Source organism: Dama dama, chromosome 30, assembly GCF_033118175.1.
Source record: "Dama dama isolate Ldn47 chromosome 30, ASM3311817v1, whole genome shotgun sequence".
Classification (NCBI taxonomy): Eukaryota; Metazoa; Chordata; class Mammalia; order Artiodactyla; family Cervidae; genus Dama; species Dama dama.
This window is the reverse complement of record NC_083710.1, coordinates 42992636-43009388: the sequence shown is the minus strand read 5'-3', so window position 1 is coordinate 43009388 and position 16753 is coordinate 42992636. Positions and strand designations below refer to the sequence as shown.

The 16753-nt window shown below is 35.7% G+C and overlaps 1 protein-coding gene across 1 annotated transcript in view; it reads left to right on the top strand.

The window, feature by feature from the left end:
• Positions 1-16753, top strand: part of PCDH9 (protocadherin 9) — a 1071425-nt gene that overhangs the window by 691944 nt on the left and 362728 nt on the right. The gene's annotated exons all lie outside the window — the stretch shown is intronic.

The following is a 16753-nucleotide window of genomic DNA, read 5'->3' as shown; positions in this document are numbered from 1 at the left end:
GAGTCCTCTTAAAAACTTGGCTTGCAGATTTTCTGGTTTTCTGCTGTGCCCTTGAATTTTAACTGTAGTCCTGGAGAGCAAGTAAATGGACATTCAGTCATTTTTTGCTGCCTTCATTGTTGTTTTAAAATTTTTTGAAATAGATCTAACGTGCTTGACATATCAGCTGCTTGACATATCGGCTGCTTGACATATCGACATTTCTATGGTGCATCTTTAGTTTATGAATCATGAAAAATAAAAGAAAAACGCTGCAGATATGATTGCAAGAACCCATTTTTGTGCATGACATCTACATGTCAAAGATATTAAAATAGGAATACTTTTTTACAGTTTAGAATTGATACAACATAGTTAAGTGGACATAGTCAATGATGGAAAAGAAAAAAGTGTCCTGTGGAATTCTACTTAATAAGGACTTTATATAGTGACTGAAACAAGTATGAAGAGGAGTGATAGTGATGTGAGGGTTTTGTTTTTTATTTTTTACCTATTTTAATTTTGGATGATTTTTTAGTCAGTACACTCAAAGAGTGAAATGAGTGGGATGGGACTGGCAAAATCTTTTATTCTGCACAGACTTACACCCCATGTTAGAAATCATTGTTCATTCCAGGTAAGCCCTGTGAGGGTACTTCTTCTTCAGCCTTTGAAAACCATTGGGGGCAAATGCTATACCTTTTTGGCCATGCTAGTTTTTTATTTCTCTTTCAAAATCACTACCTAGTTCACTTTAATTGAAAAAATTAGAAGTCTAATTTAATAATTGTTAATAATAATATGTCTAGCTCAAAGTAACAACCATGATTTCTGTTTGATTTGAATTGAAAATTTTTTCTAACTCCATCTTGGCCTGCTTCTAAATTGTCTATAGTGCAAATGGGGTTAGGGTAACTTTTCCATAATATTCTAGCTACTCTTCTGATTTCTTTAAATGTTATAGTGACTCTGGCAATTCTATGGTTGAAGTAGAAATACCAAGAGGTAAAAAGCATGAAAGGGCTTTCTTAACTAATCCTATTGTGTTAACCCAGCATTAGTGTTCTCCGCCTACTAGAAATTTAAACTGATTCCTTGATTCCAGGGAAGCGATGGGTATCTTTTGTACATATACCCCCTTCTAAAGTGTGCCCCAGTCTCTGCAGGTTTTTCTGGTAGGTAGTTCTCTTCTCATTGGCATATACAATTACAATTGCATCTTCTTTCTGCTTAAGTTTTTCTTAGCCCATCTTTTAGGAAAATCTAAATTCCAAACCAGCTCTGGTCCTCAGTCTTTCCTGCCCCGTATCTCAGTCTAATAAGGAAAACATAAGTGCATTTTTGACTTCACATATCCAGAAGGTCAGGGATTCTCAAAGAGGCAACCAGTCCTCTCACAGCATTTGGGGGACCTGATTAAATATTCTCCCTAGATCTCTTGGTTCTGATTAGTCTAAGGACCATTAACCTAAGTGGTTCCGTGGACTCAGCTTTTCCTGGACTGTGTAAAGAGGTTGGATATGTAGGACAGTTCTTTCTCAAATGATTTCCTACTCTGCAACTTCCTCTTCTCCAATTTTAAAGCATCTTTTATTGCTATTAAGGCAAAGGTCCTGAAACTGGTTTTGACCACCTCTTCTGCATGTGGCAGTGATTGACTCCTCTGGTCTTTGGGCCTCCTCCAAAACTGAGACGGGAAAAAATCCATTTTAAGCATACTGACACAAATAGGACTTGTCTATATAGTTCACCAGTTATTTTTACAGAAGTAAAGTTTTTAAAAATGTATACAGCAATATAGTTAAACTAAGCTGCCCTAGGCCAGGACTTTATCCAATATGTTTCTTTTCTTAAACCTGGGAAATAGCATTGGCTGAGCTACCAAATGGGAGAAGATATGAGAGATTCTAAAGCTTGAGGTGGTAGGGGGAAATCCTTTCAGGTTTGCTCAAGAATTCTTCAGAGTTTTTAACCAATCCGGTCACATGGAAAAAAAAAAGACCGTAGGGAAGACACACCTTTGCATACTCCAACATTCAACTCAGCACAGTTACTTCACTCAGGAGAATCATGGTCAGTGAAATGTGTTAAACCAGACCAGTGCTCCTTGATGGAGAACACATCTGTATTCGCCACTGAGAAGAAGGTGTCAGATAGGGGAAGAGGAGGCACTCAGAGGGCCCCGGGTGGCTAACACTTCTTTCCGGATCTCCTGCCTTGCAGGTGGATTCTTTACTAGCTGAATTACCAGGGAAGCACTTTGACACTTACAGGGACTTTAATTTTAATCTCATTTGTAAATGTCTGGAGAAGAATTCGTTAGACCAGTCTAGAAACATTAAGAGATTCATAACTAAACAGTGATTCATATTGTGATAGCATTGTGATATATTATATAAAATCTGCGGTCATGGTTTTGTAATTAACTTTGAAAAATTTGTGGCATGAGATACAGGATAATTGAAACAATAATCTTCACCGGTATTAATCTTGCTATGTAGATATAAATTGTTTCTTTTTTCTTCAGTGTCATTTTCTGTCTGCCTCTTGAAGAGTCTTCTTTTCAAGAAGGGCTTCCCTCAAAACTCAGTTGGTAAAGAATCTGCCTGCAATGCAGGAGACCCCGGTTTGATCCCTAGGTTGGGAAGATCCCCTGGAGAAGGGAAAGGCTACCCATTCCAGTATTCTGGCCTGGAGAATTCCATGCACTGAATAGTCCATGGGGTTGCAAAGAGTCAGACATGACTGAGTGACTTTCACTTTCACAAGAGTAATAATTTTATAGTGATCATGCAATATCCATATGAATTTGTATTATCTATAGTTATTATTGTATTGATATATATTCTTAGTTTTTCAAATATAATGATTCTCAATAAAAGTAATTAAAATTTAGTACAATTTCATGGTAAATTTCTCATTATAGACTTTTTTTTAAAGAAATTAATACAAATGGTATCATGTGGAGGAGTTTTTGGAAACCTAAGGTTTAATATATCTTTGTTGTAGTTTAGTCACTATTGTGTCTGACTCTTTGGTGTCCCCATGGACTGTAGCCCTCCATTCTCCTCTGTCCATGGGATTTCTCAGGCAAGAATACTGAAATGGGTTGCCATTTCCTTCTCCAAGTGATCTTCCCAACCCAGGAAACAAACCCCTGTCTCCTATTTAGAAGGTAGATTCTTTACCACTGAGCCACTTGGAAAGCCCATTTAGTATACATTTAGGCTTTTATATAAACCTCTAGCAACCAAATAGATGATGTCTCTATGTTCTAGACACTTCTGAATCCTACAGCATACTTAGCTGACTGGCCCACAAGGGCACACACACATGCAGTATTTCTTGCACTAAGTTTTGTCAGCTTTTCTGCATAAGAAGATTCATCTTACTTGCAAATAGCAGAATAAATCATATTTCCTTAAAAAGTTAACTTATTAATGTGATCATGCACTCCATGTAAAATTCAATAAAACCATTAATTTATGAAAATAGTAAGGTGATTTTCAATTGAAGATTTTTAATTTTTAGCGCATATAACTAGAGTTATGAAAGAATTTCACTAAGTTAAAAAGAAACCAAAACAACTATGTGATCAGATCAGAAGCAGCTTATTATCACTAATTCAGAATTAAGTCCCATTGAGAAACATGAATAGAGTTATATTTTTTATCTGGTGTTTCTTTTAAATGCTAATTTAAAGGATCTTCTTCTATTTAATCACATACAAAATTTCAAATTGTGTTTATGTTTTTAAAGCCCTGTCTGTCATATGCTTCCACTTCTACCTGGATTGTGTATTAATAAACTGGTGGATTTCTCACTAAGAATACTTTTGATGGTTGGTGATATTTATGGGTAATATTTATTGAGATCTACTTATGAATCGGGAATAATAGTAAATGTTTTAATGTGTTATTTATGATTCTACACCAATATTGCAAGTTAGATAGTATTATGAAAGTGTTAGTCACTCAGCCATGTCCGACTCTTTGTGCCAGGTTCCTCTGTCCATGAATTTCCCAGGCAAGAGTACTAGAGTGGGTAGCCATTCCCTTATCCAGAGGATTTTCCCGACCCAGGGATGGAATCCAGGTCTCCTTCATTGCAGGCAGATTCTTTACCATCTGAACCACAACTGAATTTCAGAAAATTTTTCTAAAACTACTTTGCAATTAGATTGGGAAACAATGGAAACAGCGACAGACTTTATTTTCTTGGACTCAAAAATCACTGCAGATGGTGAATGCAGCCATGAAATTAAAAGACACTTGCTCCTTGGAAGAAAAACTACGACAAACCTACACAACATATTAAAAAGCGGAGACACTATTTTGCCGACAAAGGTTCGTATAGTCAAAGCTATGGTTTTTCCAGTAGTCGTGTATGGGTGTGAGAGTTAGACCAAAAAGAAGGCTGAGTGCTGAAGAATTGATGCTTTTGAACTGTCGTGTTGGAGAAGACTCTTTACAGTCCTTTGGAGAGCAAGGAGATCAAACCAGTCAATCCTAAAAGAGATCAATCCTCAATATTCATTGAAAGGACTGATGCTGAAGCTGAAGCTCCAATACTTTGGCCACCTGATGTGAAGAGCTGACTCATTGGGAAAGACCCTGATGCTGGGAAAGACAGGAGGAGAAGGAGACGACAGAGGACAAGATGGTTTGATGGCATCACCAACTCAATAAACATGAATTTGAGCAAGCTCCAGGAGATGGTGAAGAACAGGGAAGTCTGGCATACTGCAGTCCATGGGGTGGCAAAGAGCCGGACATGACTAAGTGACTGAACAACAAAAAAGTTTGCAAATTTACCTGACTTCTCAGGTTATGCTTTTATTATTCAGAGAAACCACCTGCAATATGCACATGTTAAGACAGAGTGTAACACAATATAGTCATTACTGACATTGAGTTTTAAATTTGGGGGCATGGATCTCCTTTTTTAAGAAGTTTGAGAAATGAATAATATGAATTCTAAGATGTACAACTTGTGAAAGAACTACTGTGTCAAGGACTATTTGGCATTGCTAATGAAAATTTAAATCTTAATAGGACCCAACAGATCATACAGTATAAATTATTCTATACAGAGGAATAAAAAGGGAAGTGATTGGCTTAAGTTGCATAGCTTGTGAGTCAAGACTAGAACTCATATGTGCAGACTTTTATTTAGTGCTCTTTTCATTGAGACAATTTTTCTTTATCATTGTCCTTAAACCTTTACCTTAAAGAGAATCTGTGTGATTAGTTATTAGCAACTGTTTTTCCCATCAATCACTAAAGACTTTTTGCTCACCTTCCTATTCTCCTTGCATAATAGTTCCTGACATATAATAGGACAGCAATGTATATTTGTTGACTAAAAAAATAATCAATAGTTCACAAACACATGAAAATATAGTCAGACAAATTAAGTGTTCTGTCAAGATAAAAACAAATAAACAGAAAAAACTAGGAAGTACCACATCATGTTAACTGTGTGCGTTGTCTTCAGTTTGGAGTATTGATTTCTTTTTAATGGTCTATACTTTCCACAATTTTAATAAAGTAGTCATAATTATATTTTATTTGTAATTTTCATGGAAAGCATGCAATGCAGAACTGAGATACTCATTCTTAGAGTATCTATTTTTCATCAGGTAAAAATTGTATTAAAAATATTATTTTCCTGTCATCCTTAAAGTTATAGGAGATACATGCTTAGAAAAACTGAGAATTTAAAGTGATTGGGCATGAGATACAGGCTGTCATTTTGAAGAAGAAAAAATAAGCTTAATTCAATTTTGAAATATTCCAGAAAAGTCCAGAAAAAACATAAAGATGTTATCAAATTTCAGTCTTAAGAAATTGTACTAATTCTAATAGGCAAGAAAAAAATCACTAACCATAACATGCTTTGGGAATTAAACATGAATTTGACCTTCTGGGAGCAGTATTTTATAAAAATAATTTTGTGAACTGTATTTATTATTTTTAAACATACTGTGTTGAACTAATTTTATTGATCCAAAGAAAAGTGTTCAGAGGTTTTGTTTTGTCACTTGCTGTGTTCACTTCCCCATGGTATTTTTGTAATCAATTCATGATAATCCAATAATACTGGTCCCTGAGTTAATGAATCTAGAGTTCCTCAGAAAATGGTATAGAGAAAAGATAATCAATCCTACTGTACTTTAAGAGGAAAAAAGGCAACAGAAGAACAAAATTGGATTTTCTTTATGCTATAAAGGCTTATTTATGCTTCTTTATAGCTTTATTAAATTTATTTTTCTAAATAAATTTAGGAATTTATTTGTCACTATTTTCCCCTTAAAATCTGAGAGGTCAGAACATTTTCGAGATTAAATCATCTAGATTACAAACCAAATAAACATCTACCCATCTCTTGTGTATGTATATATATATCTACCTTATATATTCTATTGCTAATTGCCTCCAGCTTTGCACCTTAAAACAACACACATTCATAATTTCACAATTTCTTTAAGTCAGGTGTCTGAACATGACTTGGATGAGTCCTCTGCTCAGGATCTCAAATGCCTGTAATCAATGTGTCAGTCAAGTTGTATTCTCATCTGCAGGCAAAACTGTAGAAGAATTTACTTCCTAGATTTTTCAGATGGTTGTTTTTGTTGGTTAGTTGCTAAGTCCTCTCCAGGTCTTTTTGCTACTCAATGGACTGTAGCCTGCCAGGTTCCTCTTTCCATAGGATTTCTCTGGCAAGAATACTTGAGTGGGCTGCTATTTCCTACTCCAGGGGGTCTTCCCAACCCAGGTATCAAACCCACATCTCCTGCATTAGCAGGTGGATTCTTTACCCCTAAGCCACCTGGGAAGCCCTTTCAGAATGTTAGCAGAATTTGTTTCCTTGTAGGTTTAGGACTGAGAACCCCAGCATCTTGCTGGCTGTCTACTGGAGACTGCTCTCAGCCTTAGCGGCAACCCTCAAATGTTAGCCACACATGCCTCTCAACATGACTTCTTACTTCTTCAAGGGCGATTAGAGAGTCTCTAGAGTGAGTTTGTAGCAACACACATTCTTATATAGCTTAACATATTCACGGGAGTGACATTTCATCACTGTTGCCTTCTACTTTTGGTCATAGGCAAGTCTCAGGTCCTGCTCACACTCAAGGAAGGGTATACACATAGTCATGAACACCAGGAGTCGGGATCCTGAGCAGTCTCTTTAGGGTATTTCTGCCACAATATATATATATATATATAAGACTTAGTAATTATGTTATAATTTACAAATTAAGAGCTGTCATTTAAGACCCTTTGTTCACACAGTTTTTCCAGGATTCATTCATTTGTTTGTTCTGTAGACACTCATGCAGAGGCTAATATGTGCCAGGTACTAGATTCTGGGGACAGACATTAAAACCAAGTTTTCCCAAACTTAAACAAATTGAGATACTAGACTGTGAGAAAAAAAGTTCTAATCTAAGTTCCTTGGTCAGAGAGGGCATGAGGAGGTTTGTGGAAATTTGTGAAGTTCCTGAAATTGTTTTGCAATTTATTTTCTCTCAGAGGCAGGCTATAAACATTTTATAGACCATAAAAAGAAGATAAAAAAATATATTGATTTTTGTAGGAAAGAAGATGCTGGATACCAATAACATTAGTGAACTAGAAGAAATGCCAATTATAAGTGTAAAACAGGTGTGTTTTTTTTAATGCATTTATTTATTTGGCTGTGTTGTGTCTTAGTTGTGACACATGGGATCTTTGTTGCATCTTGCTGGATCATTCCTTGCAGCCTATGGGCTTCTCTCTAGTTGTGACTCATGGGCTTAGTTGCCCCAAGGCATATTGAATCTTAGTTCCCCTACCAGGGATTGAACCTATGTCCCCTGAATTGAAAAGTGGACTCTTAACTGCTGGACCACCAGGGAAGTCCCTAAAGTGGGGTTTAGAATAGAATGTTTTGAATAAGAAATCACTAAAAAGTTCTACAAAGTGATACTTTAAACAGGTGACACTGGATGAACAGAAATTAAGTAAATAAAATATATGTGTGTGCCCCTGTGTATGTATGTGTATGTGAGCACCCGCTGGGCACTGCAGGTTTCCTGGGACTGTGAATTGTCAAGGGCAGTTGGGTAGACAGTGAATAGTTCAGTATTTTTGTCACACAAGCTAGTTATGCTTAGCTCCACCACATGCTCTCAGGTTCCTAACTTTCAAAATGAGCTTATTAGTATCTTTGATATTATTGTTATAAAAACTACAGTTATTTGATATCAATAATCACTTAGCATAGATACTCAGCAAGTGGTTGATATTCAACTGTTCCAGTCTGTGATAAGAAATGAGCCTAAATTGAATTATAGGTTGGGACCAGATTTTGAATGATGGGGAGGATATGATACGTTCTAATTGAATATAGCCAATAAGAGAACAGAAAGAGTTGGTAGTCCAAGATTTTAGTTCACTAGACTTATTAGAAAATTACACAAATAAATTAGAGAATATGAGATAAAAATTCAGGAAACTGTTTTTTAAGTTGATTTATTTTTGACTTCCCTGGGTCTTTGTTGCCGCACAGGGGTTTTCTCTAGCTGTGGTCTATTTAGCCGTGGTGTGGGGACCTAAGTGGAGCTCGGGTTTTAGACTTGTCGGCTTCAGGAGTTGTTGTGCAGGAGCTTAGTTTCCACGCGGCACATGGGGTCTTCCAGGACCAGGGATCTAGCCCATGTCCCCTGCACCAGCAGGTGGACCCCTAACCACTAGACAACCAAGGAAGTCCCAGGAAACAATTCTTAAAATAAATAAATAAATAAACATTTTCAAGGCATATGATGTTTTTTAGGAACTAGAATGACTATGAGTTGGAAATTGGAAAATGACAATGTAGAAAGTGAATGACATTTGGGGAGTAACTATGGGAATTATGAGGATGGACAAGGAATCCAAGAAGGAAATTATGATACATCTTAACACTTAGGGCAGGCAAAGATGAGAGTAGAGTGGAGTGAGAGCAAAGGGTATTAAAAAAAAAGAGAGAGAGAGAGAAAAATTAGGGTAAAGTAAGGAAGATATTTGAAAGCTTTGGGGAGGTTTGAGTCCTATACACAGTTAGTGTTGGCTTCTTTGGGGAGGCAATGTGGAGCTGTTATTAAGAGCACAGACTGTGGATTCAGAGTATCTAACTCATTGATCTTGGGTCCACAGGTCTGTTGGTGTATGATATAGGTTTGATTTACAGGTATCTTTAATATTGTATTGTTATTATTAGCAACAGAGAGTGCAAATGTTAATATGTAGATAAATCAAAACATGTATCTTAAATATTTAGCAAAAGTTGCCCATTAAGTTTTCAAAATTACTTAATGTTGAGTTTTAAAATGCAAAATCATTGTTATACCCCTAGAGGATAAATATTCTAAAAAAGTGTTTCAAATTCTGAATACTTTATATCTTAAATTCTTTTCATGTGACTTTTTCATACTTATCATATTTGATGGGCGGTTCCAAACATCACTGTTTGCTAAAGGCTGATAAACTTATACAATAAAGTATATATTTATGCTCCAGTATATTCATTACTTCACTTTAAATAAATTACGTTCACTTCGTGACTTTAAAGTATTTATTGTAATATTAATTATTCACAATGTACTTTTGTTTTATTACTATTTCATTTTTAAGAGGATTGCAGTGAGATGATTTTATGTATTATTACTTGAAGTAGTCAGAAGATGGCTGTAAAACCAGCAGGAACGCAAGGTTTCTCTGCTGGCAAGTTTTAGATCTCATCAATTTCAAGTGTGACTTTAATCCCAAAAAGAATTAGCTTTGAATGCTCATTTATTATAAATATTTAAAAGTTGTTAGTAATATTCTTTTGCATTTGAGCTTGCAGGAGTCCCTGAGATAGTATGTTCTGTGCTGTAGCAGAAAAATCTGTAGGAACAATACGCCTCCTAGTGTAAAGCAAAGGTAATGTCAGCTTTCATTCCTGTACTGAGAGGAATTATATTTCCATAGCTGCCTGCTGCCTTGTGATTCTGCTTCTGCTACTGCTGCTGCTAAGTCGCTTTAGTCCGACTCTGTGCGACCGCATAGACGGCAGCCCGCCAGGCTCCCCTGTCCCTGGGAATCTCCAGGCAAGAACACTGGAGTGGGTTGCCATTTCCTTCTTCAATGCATGAAAGTGAAAAGTGACAGTGAAGTCACTCAGGCGTGTCCGACTCTTAGCAACCCCATGGACTGCAGCCCACCAGGCTCCTCAGTCCATGGGATTTTCCAGGCAAGAGTACTGGAGTGGGGTGCCATTGCCTAAGGGTGGGTAAAGAGGAATGGGATTAGTTAACTCTAAATTTTGGCCTGCCTTAGAGGGGGGAAAAAAAAAATATATATATATATATGTATAAATTCTTCCTATATCAGTTATTTATAGTAATTTGAGTATTGTAAGTGATAGATAAGTAGCTATAAGCAAATCAGTAGCTATATCTAAAAATAAGGAGTTACTAGTTTCAGTAACTGTTAGAAATATTTTAAAGCCATCTCATAAGAAAAACATGGAAATAAATTACCAGTTTTATAATATATATATACTCAAAATCAAGCTAGTGTCTTTTATTTTATCCTGATATAGAAAAACAAATTAGAGAAAAAAACTGACTAGGGTTTTTAAAATGACCTGAAATTTTTGAAGAAACCACAGATACTTGTCTCAAATGTCCCAAATTAACCTTATCACTGTTTTGACACATGTTTCTGTCAGTGGATTGAAAATTATTCTGCTTAGTGTGACTGAGAAATACATGTATGCCCAGATTTTGATAACTCTCAAGTTTCCAGATAAAATACAGGGTGGTCAGTTAGATTTGAATTTCATATGAACAATAAATTTTTTCAGTCTAAGTGTATCCCAAATATTATAATATTGCAGTTTCTTGCAATATTTGGGATATACTTACACTGATTTAAGCATCCATTCTGCATTTTATTTTTCCTGAGTCTGACAACTGTACTCAAAATATAATGATTTAATAAAATAGTATTAAAAGAATTAAATCATATAATTTAAGTATTATGAGGAAGTTTACTGATGGCATACATCTAATTGCAGTTCAAATTGGAAGCAATGATTAGTCAGCCTTAGAGTTGGGCTTCCCTGGTGGCTCAGTGGTAAAGAATCCACCTGAAATGCAGGAGGTGTAGTAGGCACGGGTTCAATCCCTAGGTGAGGAGGATCCCCTGGTGGAAGGCATGGCTACCCACTCCAGTATTCTTGCCTGGAGAGTTCTATTGACGGAGGAACCTGGTGGGCTACAGTCCTTGGGGTCTCAAAGAGTAGGACACGACTAAGTGACCAAGCAGAACACAACATATGTTAGAGTTCGATCTGTGATACTTCCCCTGGTAAAGTTGTTATTTCTTTACTTTCAAAAAAAGCATCAGTTCATAGCACCCAGAAAACAATCACCAGGTCCAGAATAATCATAATGTTAGAGGCTCAGTCTGTGCATATATTCAACAATATAAATGCATCATTCCACCATTAAATGATGACCTTTATGTTGGTCTTTCCCTGATTGTTGCAAACAGAGAAATTCTGGTTAAAGATTTTGATGCATGATTTTTTTGTTGTTGTTGTTCAAAGTCTGTTTGATACAACATATTTTATGATTCTTTATGTGCTCATTAATTTTTACATACTTTATTTGCCTTCAGGATCTAATCTATAATTTGAGGGATCTGATTGCTTTGAAGGAAAATTATGTCAACATGGGTAGGAGATAGAGAGAGGGAGAGAGGAGGAAAGCAGAAGAGACAGAGTTTCAATTTGTTTCTGAAATTTTAAGGCTTTTTTGCATATCTTAGTAAAGATATCCACCTAGAATACATAAATACATTTTTTTTTAAGACTTCTCAGATAAGATGCTGAGAGGAAATGTGTGGAGTACCATTAGACTGAGTACAAATAAATGCCTCTTCTGTTTGTCAAGCTTCATGACCTTGGGTGGATTACTCTGGTCCAATGGCCTCATCTGCAGAAGAGGATGAGCATAAGACTTGTAACTCTTAGACTTGTACAGAATTTCAGGCTGATGCAAGTGACTCAGAACAGTTCTAGGTTCACCGTAAGTCTGTTAGTTATGTTATGTTATGTTATGCTACGTTAGTATTATTGTAAGCTATGTAAGTATTATTGTAAGAATTAAGTCAAACTAAAGTTACTTAAGCAACTCTTTAGCTTCAATTCTGTCCCTATAATTGGTATACAAGGAAATAAATCTGAGATTTATCCTTCCTAAATTCCAGTTTCTTCCTGGCTAGTTGAGGAAAGATGGGTGTTGCTTTTTGAGTGTATCAAGATAATATTTTAGCTCTACATTTCATTCTACTTGCATAGGCAGTCAAATTTTGTTTTTAAAATTTTAGCACCAGTTATTTGAAGTATTACATAGATTTAGTCTAAAAGAGCTTTTGAATGGAGAGAATTTGGCACTTCTATAGGATCATGCAAGCATTCACAAATAGGTTTAGCTGGTTACAAGTAGTTATATATGAGGGATATTAATGAAAATCTTATTATGTTCCAGATTCCTGGAACTAAATCTTATTATGAATTTTGAGCTGTTACAGGTCTATTCCTACTAATTGGCCAGAAAACTCTATTTCTTTGTAATTAGTAATAACCTCACTCTCAGATCTACAAACTGGCAATACACTGTACTTGGGCAAATTTGCCAGTTAATCTCTGCAAATTAAAAGCACAGTTAAAAATAACGTAATAACAATCTTGATTTAAATGCTCATTAGAAGGAAAGAATTAAACCATAAACTTCCTAACTGCAGGCGCTGGTTTCATTGATTCTTTTCCCCCCGTGTTTTTGTGTTTTGACATTAACAGGTATTTAATCATTCCTGAGCGTTCAAACAAAAAAACCTTCTACATTAGGAATAAAATAAGAAAACCTGAACTAGCTTTTAAAATATTACAGGGATGAAAAAACAATTTCTTTAGTCAAGGAAGGGATTACATTATATTTTGTTTTTAAAGATGCAGTCATAGTCTGAACACAAAATGACAGTTGTGAGACTATGTGTAGGGACCAAAAATAGATACAGAGCTCCAACAAAACCAGCCCGCGCTCAGGAAAGGTAGCATCCTATCACAGGAAAAGTGGTACCTCATTGGAATATTTCCTCAAGGCCTCTTTTTGTTAGGGAAATATATTTTTAAAATGAGATCAAAGAGGAATCTTCATTCAGAAGAGGATGTTGAGTTCTGGTTTAAGCTCCTTAAGAAATAGCTATAGACAGTCTCACAGTAACTCTTCAGTAATCTCTCCTAAGTCAGAACTATTGTACAGTAAAAGATTATGATTTAAAATAAGAAGTTCAGGTATTTCGAGCCAGAAATACCAATACTCCAAGTGCAGTAAAATCCTCAGCTAAGTGACAAGCAGCATCGGAAACTGAGAAGGGAAATTAGCCTATAGTCTCCCAATTTTATGTGATGCTAGCACAGTCAGAGAGCTTTAGTTCTTTAGTTCTGCCATTGTCCTGAAAGTTATAGATGATGTGAAGGTATTTCATGATGTGCGGGGCCATGGGAATGCCTGCTATAAAATAAGGTAAATCAAGGTTGACACTGGCCCTGTACTTTCTACTTGTCAACTCTGTGTCTCCTAAGTACCTCTCTGTCTCTCTTTCACATGTGTGCTGATTCTTTATGATAATAATATAATTACCTTAAAGAGAGGATGTTAGAAATATTAAAAATGATGTAAGCAAAGTGTCCTGAATAAAGTCTGACAAATAATAGCTGAAAAATGTCAGTGTTACTATAAGTAAGGAATGCTATCTCTTCTTGTTGTATCAGTGTTCTCACATCTCGTCCTTCCAGTGTGATGCTTCTAATCAAATTTGAGCTGGTAAACTGCAGAGACAATTTGATTAAGTAAATGAGGAAAAACCTGCGGGATATTTCCATGAATGATGTGCTAGTGTGTTTTAAAGAACATAGGGACATATATTTTGACTGTTCTGACATTTTTATTTACTTTCTAGTTCTCAAAAAGAGTTACTTTTAATGATTTTTTTTTCCAAATATGAAATCAGAGGAAAAGCAATATGCATGATTATAATAGTTTAGGTGGTATTGAATGAAGGGCTTTGAGCCACCAGGGAAGCCTTAAAATTCTTAAATGGTCAACTATTAAAAATAATCTGCCGAATGTATTTAGAAAGTATATACTTTCAGAGTCTTTAAAACTATAAGCCCACCACTATCTTCTATTATGTTTATCTTTACATGATAAAAATTCATAAATTACTCATTCATGGTACCCTAATAGACATTTGAGTTTTAGTAATAGTAACCTGTGGAAACCTGTCAAGATACAATGACAAAATAAAACCTTCCTTTCTATAATATGTAATATTTTCAAGTTAACAAAATGTTTATTTTTAGTAATATACTTTATATATTGTACTCAAAATGCCTTTGATATAGAAATCAGGTTTTCTATTTCATTTGGCCTGTTTTTCTATTTTCCTTATACCTCTGAATTGCTTGTTTATTTGGCTCACGTGAACTGCAGGCAGACAGTACTGATTCACGGTTAGAGAGCCTACCTGGCATTGACTTTCTCATTTTCACTGAATTGCATGGGCACCTGGAAAAAAGTGTTTCTTTTCTCCGTGGCTAAGGCCCCCCTTCCTCTCTCACATTAGCTATAGTGTGCTCACCCTCCACAGCTCATCACAGATTCACAGTTGTGCTGATGCAAACTCAGAGATCTTACATAGGATGCACCAAGCTGGGGTCTCTGGAATGAAAGACAGAGAGTAAGGGAGACCTTGAGGGGTCCCTTAATCAACTCCTTTGCTAAAATTCAAGGTTATATTCTACAGAGATCAGCTCCTTCATCTTTTCCTTATTGACAGTTGCATTTTACTCATCTCACAATTTTCAAGATACTGATTTTGATCCAAAATATTTTAAATCTATTTCCCAACTATCTTAGGAATGGCTACTTCTTATTTTCTCCTATTGATGATGGGGGAAGTCAGATGGAGCAGCATGCTAAAGAGTCCCTCAGTTTGATTCTGGGTCTGAGGGCACAGCTGTCTTCTATTAGACTTTAGGTGAGGTTAAAACTCTGTCTATTCCCATTGCCTCTTTCGTAGCACAATTACTTTGGGGAACTGGAGGTTTGCGGGAATGATGTGACTTGTGTTATTATTTGAAAAAACTGGAACAAAACATTAAGTATAATGCTGTCTCTCTGTACTAGTAAAACAAAATGAAGATACATTTTTTAATACTTAATCTGATTGTTTTATTTTAAAATGTGTGTGATCATAAATATGTGGGATTTTATACTTATTTAAAAGCCTATGGTCTCCTTAAAGTTTTGGATGTCAGAATGTTTCCCTAGGCAGTAAGAGCAGCTTATGGAAATTATACAATGCATTAAAAGTTTAATCTTAAACCTAATGATACTCTATAAACTCTTTATAATCAGTATCATAGACATCTCAGTTACAGTTATACTGAAATATTTTATCAGCTTTTATATGTATCTCTATCTCTACCTAGAGGGGACAAATATGCCAAAAAACACCAGTTATGAAACACCTTCCTACCCAGATGGTCACACAGAAGCAAACTTCTTCTTTGCACACTCCTTTTATTGAGTCATTTTCTTATTCAAATGTTTTCATTTATTTTTTAAATTCTTTCATTTATTCTAAAGTTTTCATTTTTTAATTTATTTATTCAGACATCTGGAAAATTTTCTGAATGCTCACTACATTGAAGGATGTTTGAAAAAGCATCTTAAAATGTGCTGTATTTTATTAGCTTTTGTTTGCTAAGTAATGCTTAATTTATTCATGTTTTCTATGCAAAAGATAATTATGTATAAAATATGTAATCACATAATAATAATTAAATAAATTATTAAATACTCCCACAAGTGACCAATTCCTTTACTGAAAAATTTCCTCAGTCATTTTGATTATTATTTAGGTGTATGCTAGTTTGTGGAGAAGGGAATGGCAACCCATTCCAGTATTCTTGCCTGGAGCTTCCCATGGACAGGGGAGCCTGGTGGGTTACAGTTCATGGGGTCGCAAAGAGCTGGACACGACTGAGGAAACTACACACACGTGCGTGCGTGCACACACACACACACGCACACACACACAAGTTTGAAAATGTTGCTAATTTACAGTAGCCAACTATTTGATTGTATTCCTTCAGAACATGTTTAAATTTTGCAACTATTTGCCCATAAATCAATTGAATCATGTAAATTTTGAGACTGATTTACTAGTTCTGTGAGGTCACTGATCTTTAGGTATATAAATGTTGACCCAGCGTCTTTATGTAAGTGATGTAATTAATTAGGACAGCACAAAAATTAGGAATTACTTTGGTAAAATGCAGTATTGTATGCCTAAGGAGGCTTTATTTTGCCTCTACTATGAGTAGTTTAATTCTTAAGGGACTCATAATTTTTTCTTCCAAGAACTATAAATACTACCACATGCTTTATGAAAGAAAAGTAGGAGACACTACATAATTTGTAACACAGTCTGACCTTTAAAAATATTTACCATTTACTGAGTACTTAAAATGTGCTAGTGTGCATGCTCAATTGTTCAGTCATCTCCAGCTCTTTGGGACGCCACAATCTGTAGCCCACCAGGCTTCTCTGTTCACAGAGTTTTCCAGGCAAGATACTGGAGTGGATTGCTATTTTCTTCTCCAGGAGATCTGAACCCACCTCTCCTGCATT